A 6,967-nucleotide genomic window follows, 5' to 3' on the forward strand; every position below is an offset into this window, starting at 1 on the left:
TTATACATTAAGGAAAAGGAAATAAAGGGGGAAAAGGCATCAAACCAAGAGAACCATATGTGAGTTCTCCATAGTTTTCTTTGTTTCTTTTTCTCTTTTATAGAGGGACCCTTTTCTTTTATGGTGCCCATTCTTTTCTTTTTCCATTAATTATTAAATTAATTAATTTACTTGCAATCTGCCCAAACAACTTCTACAAATTGGGGAAAAAATGAAAAACTTTGGGTTGATTTTATAATTTGTGTATATATCGTGTCTGCGGTGGGTTTTTTTTTTAATTATGTAAATGTAAATCTAATATAAATTATTGAACGTATTAAATTCTAAGTAAAAATATGATATTTATAATTAACACCATACATTAATCATATTTAAAACATTTCGTATGCATATGATTGTTATATTATTTTTATATTTAATAAAATTATTATATCGGTATGATATTTTTGTGCTATATCAAGTTTATGTGGAGTTTTGGTGCAGTATGGTGTGTTTAACTTGCTTTTTGTCTCATGCTGCAGTATTGCTATAGTATCTAATATCAACTCCACCATTATATTTACACTAACCGTAGGTAAACGTATCGCCCATCCAAACTCACCTGAGTCTTAGCTCGATTGGCATGGGCATTGTTTTCGATGCAGGAGGACGTGAGTTCAAGTGCGCTGAAGCGCGTTATCCTCCTATTTATGAGTTAATGGCTATTAAAAATAAGTTTACTTAACTAATCATACGAAAAAATTCTCTCAATCTTGCCCCTTGCGGTTTTGCAATTAAGGGGTTTGGTTGGGGATGGATGAGGCTTTGTAAGGATTGTCTTTGCACGAGAAAGAGGATGCTAAATCGATGCTTGATGGGGACGTTGGGGTGAAGGATGAAATTAACTATGATATTTACCTTGTGGGTAAGTTCATGAGAGAAATGGTTGTTAAATTAAATGCCACGGAACGTGCTCTCCTTGCGATATGGCGCCTGTTGAAAGGGACCACTATTAAACCGGTAAGGGAGAGTGGCTTGTATCTGATTCAATTCTACCATATCATTTATTTGAAGAAGATGATTTTTGGAGTGCTTTGGTCATTTAATAATTAGACAGATACTTGAATCTATATACTCAAAATTTAGAGGCTTAGTCTTTATCAATAATTCCAAAGCTTTGTTAATATATATAATATTTTGTTATTATCAAATTCATAAATTTTCGAGTTAAGAGTGATTTTTTAAATTGAATTGCGACTCAATTTTACTCATTAATAAATCTAATATTGTAGATTGAGCCTTAACTCAATTAGTATTGTTACTATTACAACAATAACGAGGACATGGATTTAAGCACACTTAAACTATTTTTTTGTTTAATAATTTTAAAAATTGTTAGTAAAAATAAGCATTATATAAAAAAATAAATCTAATGTCAACTTCTATAAATATATAATTGAGACAAATATTTTATACTACAATAAGTATTTGGCCAAATATAATTTTTATATAAATTCAAGTATAATTATTATTAAAATCACAAAAGGTGTTAAACTCTATTATTTGGATTTGAAAAATATAAAATTATTATCAATTATCAATATATTTTAAAATTTATTAATATTAAAATTTAGATTAATGAAAATAGAAATTTAATACTTTCTCATAAAGTAGGAATTTCATGATTATTGATCCGATTAGAATCTTTATTATAAAACAGAGAGTGGGTGTATTTTCCAGTGTCCATAAAGGTTGGCCGATGGCTCCATTTAAGTAAATACTGAAATTATCTCATGGAGCAAAGTAGGTTCTCTGTGGGTCACCTTCTAAAGTAAAGTGTGTGTGTATATATATATATGTCCACAGACTTTTTTAATTGTGTATAGATGTATCTTTTTTACTATTAATTTTTGTATCATGCATGAGTTTCAGATTCACGGTAATTGCTAAATTCATTAAACTTTGTTATTTTTTAAAAAAAAATTGACAAACATATTATCATATATGTAATGTCATATCAATTTATTATTTTCACATTACTAAAAAAATATAAGTTTGTGGATTTGGCTGCTACTGTTCTCTGTCAAGGATGAAATTTCAAAAGCATAGGGACTAAGAATAATCAATTGAATAACATGGACTAAATCTACAATTTTATGCGAAGTGTAAGATAAATAGCAAATTTTAACCAAATGTATTTAATTATTGCCTTTTGGGTTAAGTCATATTTTTAAAATTCAAAAAAGTATAGGGACTAAGGGTGAGTTTGGATGGACGGTGCGTTTACCTGCGGTTAGTGTAAAAACAACGATGGCGGTGAGATTAGATACTATAGTGATACTGTAGCGTGAGACAAAAAGTAAGCTAAACGCACCGCACCGCACCCAATCGTCCATCCAAACCCACCCTAAATTTGACATGCATGAATGCTTAGGATGGTTATGACAAAAAATATTATATTATAAATCCTAGAAAATATATTATAAAAATAATTTTTATATTTTATAAAGTTATAACAAAAAATTATATTATTTAAGTCATGGTCAAAAAGTTTATTTTTACATGTTATAAAAAAATTTAAATTATGATATGTTTATTTGTAGAAATTATGGTTACGAAGTATGAACATAACTTATTTATTTGTCCATATTATATATTATAAAAATAATATTTGATATATAAAACATTATTTATAAAGATTATATATTATAAATTTGATATTATCTTTTACTTAATTTACACATTATAAAAATGGATATAAACTAGTATAATTATTTTTCCAAATTAAGTTTATATAAGTTTTTTATAATTAAACATATAAGCTATTTAGACTGTGAACTCAAATATTATAAGTTAATGTTAATTATGCAAATATAAAATATTTTCTTGCATCATATGGTGGGGTATGATACCATTTGAGAGAATAGTGCTAGACACAAACAGTATAGACAACTCACAAACTCTTAAATTTGAGACATTCAAGGCTTCAAAATGTGGTTAAGAAGACATTTGTTATTCTAAAAAAATATTTCTCATATTAACCACATCACTTTAGTATAGCATAAAAAAAAAGGTTGGATCGTTCTAACATGTTACGTATTTCATAACTTCAATTATAGGTGGAATTGAGATGATTCATACTTCGAAGAGTGAATGAAAAAAAGGGGTCATTATAATCTTAATGATGTAAATTCAGATTCAAATGATGATGAACTCGGTTAAGGACCAAGAGGCGCAACAATAAGGAGTATATGTTATATGTTATAGAGAGAACAACCCAACAAATATGCACTAGAACAATTAGATAAAATGCACATAATATTTATTTACTTTTTGTTATTTTTATTAGTAATCTTATTATCGGCTACTTTTTTAGACTAAAATAATACATATGATAAGTTAATTTTAATTTTTGTTACTTGTTTAGAAATTATTTTTATCATACTAATAATTTTTATAGTAATGAATTTTTAAAAAAATATATAAATTATGTAACTATATAATTATAATTTATATTACCAAACATAACATAGAAAATTAAGATAATTACACCTTGTCAACTAAATGTGTCTAGGAAATTATAATTTTTTATAATTACAAGAAAACATAATTATTACTTTAATAATTATATTTTTCATTCAATTACTTTATGTTATTCAAACAAACCCTAAATTACTTTCTAAATGCATCTAGGTTTGAGTTGGATATGGTAAACTAGAAGCCTGTTCTTAATATATACATAAAATTAGAAGGTAAACAATTTGTCAACAGGTAAACAATCACATTGAATTTGAAAAGAAATCTTTTTTATTCTTTGGGAACTTTTATATTTTTATAATTTCAAAAATATTTTTTTAAAATTTTAAAATTATTGTTAAAAAATACTAATATTTTAAACTATATCTCAAAACTTAGTTAAATTAAGTATTAAATGTAACTTTTTTTAGGTAAGTTACACTCCACTTTCAAAAGCAAATCATTGTCACACATACAATATTCATATATAATTTTTACGTTTACCTCTAATGTGATGCGTTTAGTTTTTTTTTTTGTCTTACGCTACAATACTGCTACAGTATCTAATTTTACGGCCACCGTTATTTTTATACTAATTGCAAATAAACGCACCATCCATCCAAATAGTTCCTTAACCAATAAATCAAACACCGAAATCAAATGTAATAGTCACCATATTATATTTAAATTTGGTGGCAAAAAAGGAAAAACAACTTATACCCTAAATTTTAAAACATTTTTAAAAGTTAGACGTTAACAAATTGGTTTTCATACAGTACATTATTATAATATCACCAACTTGGTAAAAGGTATTCCATTCAGTTGGCATTTGACTTTCATTGCTCTCAAAGATGACAATTTTTGCTTCAATATCTACTGTCAGTCTCTTTCGTCTCCATCTCTACCTTCCAATCTCTCTGTCAGAATGGGCCTTGAAAGGGAGAAAAAAAAACAAAAGATGGAAAGCATAGTAACAAAATCCAGATATAATCACAAATTACTATGGTAAAGAAGGCTAAATCATAGAATCTAAGGACCAGCCATAAAGTACTTCCTACAACACTGAAGCAATTCTGCATGCATCTATACCAATTTCTCTCCATCACTACTAATCCAAGAAACAACAAAACTAAAACAACACATTAATTTCATATATATTTGTTAGAATTAAGTGACCCGAATATTTATTAAAATAAGATATAGTGATAAAATAAAATAAAATAAAATTCATATAGAACTACACTTCTTTTATTTTATTTTAGAATAACGTTTTCTTAAACCTCTTTAAACTCAATCTATTTGATATTGATTAGAATAAGGTGTTTCAATCTTACTACACTCCTATTAGAATATGACTTTACAAGTCTATAAATAGACATAGTCTACTCCTCTTGTAATCATTCGAATTTGACATAGTGAATTATCTTCTCCTCTACCAGTGGTTTTTTCCCGAAAGGGTTTTCACGTAAAAATCTGTGTGTTATTTATTTTTCTTTCTCTTTTCTTTACAATACATTGTTATTATCAACGTTCTATTTTTTCACAAATTGGTATCAGAGCTTCCGGGTTATTCATCTCAATCACGATAATGACATCTTTAAAGTATAAAATTTCGTTGTTGGATCGTAACACCAGATTCGCGTTGTAGCAGATAAAGATGCCGACAGTACTTGTACAGATGAACTTAGAGGAAGCCCTGCTAGGATTAGATAATATGCCTTCGACATTGGCAAAGGAAAAGAAGAAGCGCAATGATCGAAAGGCGTTAACACAGTTACATCTGTGTTTAACTAACGAAATTTTACAGGATGTGATGAAGGAGAAGATCGCCGTTGGATTATGGAAGAAGCTGGAACAAATATGTATGTAGAAAACTCTAACTAGCAAGCTGCATATGAAGCAGCGTCCTTATGCTCATCATTTGGAGGATGGTGCATCTGTACACGAACACTTAACAGTGTTTAAAGAAATTCTCTCAAACTTGGAAGCCATGGAGGTTCAGTATGATAAGGAAGATCTAGGGTTGATTCTACTTTGTTTGTTACCTCCGTCTTATTCAACCTTTAAAGACACGATTTTATATAGTCGCGAGTCTCTCACAGTTGATGAAATATATGATCATTTGACCTCGTATGGTACGATGAAGCATATTATGGTTAAAATCAACTCTCAGGGAGAGGGTCTCATTGTTCGTAGGAGACAAAATTAGAATGCTGGTGATGATTGTGGAAGGACACAGGAACAGAATCCTCGTAGTAAATCTAATGGTAGATCAAAGTATTCAAACAGAGGTAAAACTTGTAACTTCTGCAAAAAGAAAGGGCAAATTAAATCTGAGTGCTATAAGCTACAGAACAAGATCAAAATGGAGGTTGTGAATCAAAAAGGAAAACAACCAGAAAAGTTTGGTGAAGCTGATATTATAGAAGACTACATCGATGGTAAAATTCTAGTCGCTTCTATCAATAATTCTAAAGTGAGCGAGGAGTGGATCATTGATTCGGACTGCACCTTCTACATGAGTCCCAATTGGGATTGATTTACAACTTACAAAATAGTGTCTGAATGTGCTGTTTTGATGGAAAATAATGATTCATGTAAAATCGCAGGTGTTGGAACAATTAAAGTTAAGATGTTTGATGGAGTTGTAGAACACTTAGTGACATATGACATGTTCCAGAATTGAAGAGAAATTTAATTTCGTTAAGTACTCTTGATTCAAAAGGGTACAAATACACAGTTGAAAGCGGGGTTTTAAAGATTTCTAAAATTTCGCTTGTTATAATGAAATGGTAGAGAAAAACTGCCAAGTTATATATTTTGCAGGGTTCTACTGTTACTGGTGATACAGTTGTCACTTCCTCTTTCTTTTTAGATAATGATGTTACTAGACTTTAGCATATGTGTTTAGGGCATATAAGTGAGAATGGCATAACAGAATTGAGCAAAAGAGGACTTCTTAATGGGTAAGGAATTTGCAAACTGAAGTTTTATAAGCACTGCATTTTTTGGAAGCAAAAGAGAGCTCGATTCACTAGAGGAATCCATAACACAAAGGGACTGTTGGAGTATATTCATTCTGATCTATAAGGGTCATCCAGAGTGCCTTCGAGAGGTGAAGTAAATTATATGTTAACACTTATTGATGATTTTTCTAAAAAAGTTTCGGTGTTTTTCCTAAAGCAGAAAAATGATGTGTTTTCTGCATTTAAGTCTTAGAAAACTATGATTGAAAAATAGACGAGAAAACAAATAAAACACCTTCGCACAAACAATGGCTTAGAGTTCTGTTTTGATGAGTTTAATGAACTATGCAAGTCAGAAGGGATCGTGAGACACTTGACAGTTTGTCATACTCTATAACAAAATGGTGTTACAGAATGAATGAACAGAATGATCACGGAGAAAGTTCGATGTATGTTGTCGAATGCTAACTTACCGAAGTCGTTTTGGGTCGAAGCATCCTCTATTG

The sequence above is a fragment of the Gossypium hirsutum genome, chromosome D11 (genome assembly GCF_007990345.1).
Source record: "Gossypium hirsutum isolate 1008001.06 chromosome D11, Gossypium_hirsutum_v2.1, whole genome shotgun sequence".
Taxonomy (NCBI): Eukaryota; Viridiplantae; Streptophyta; class Magnoliopsida; order Malvales; family Malvaceae; genus Gossypium; species Gossypium hirsutum.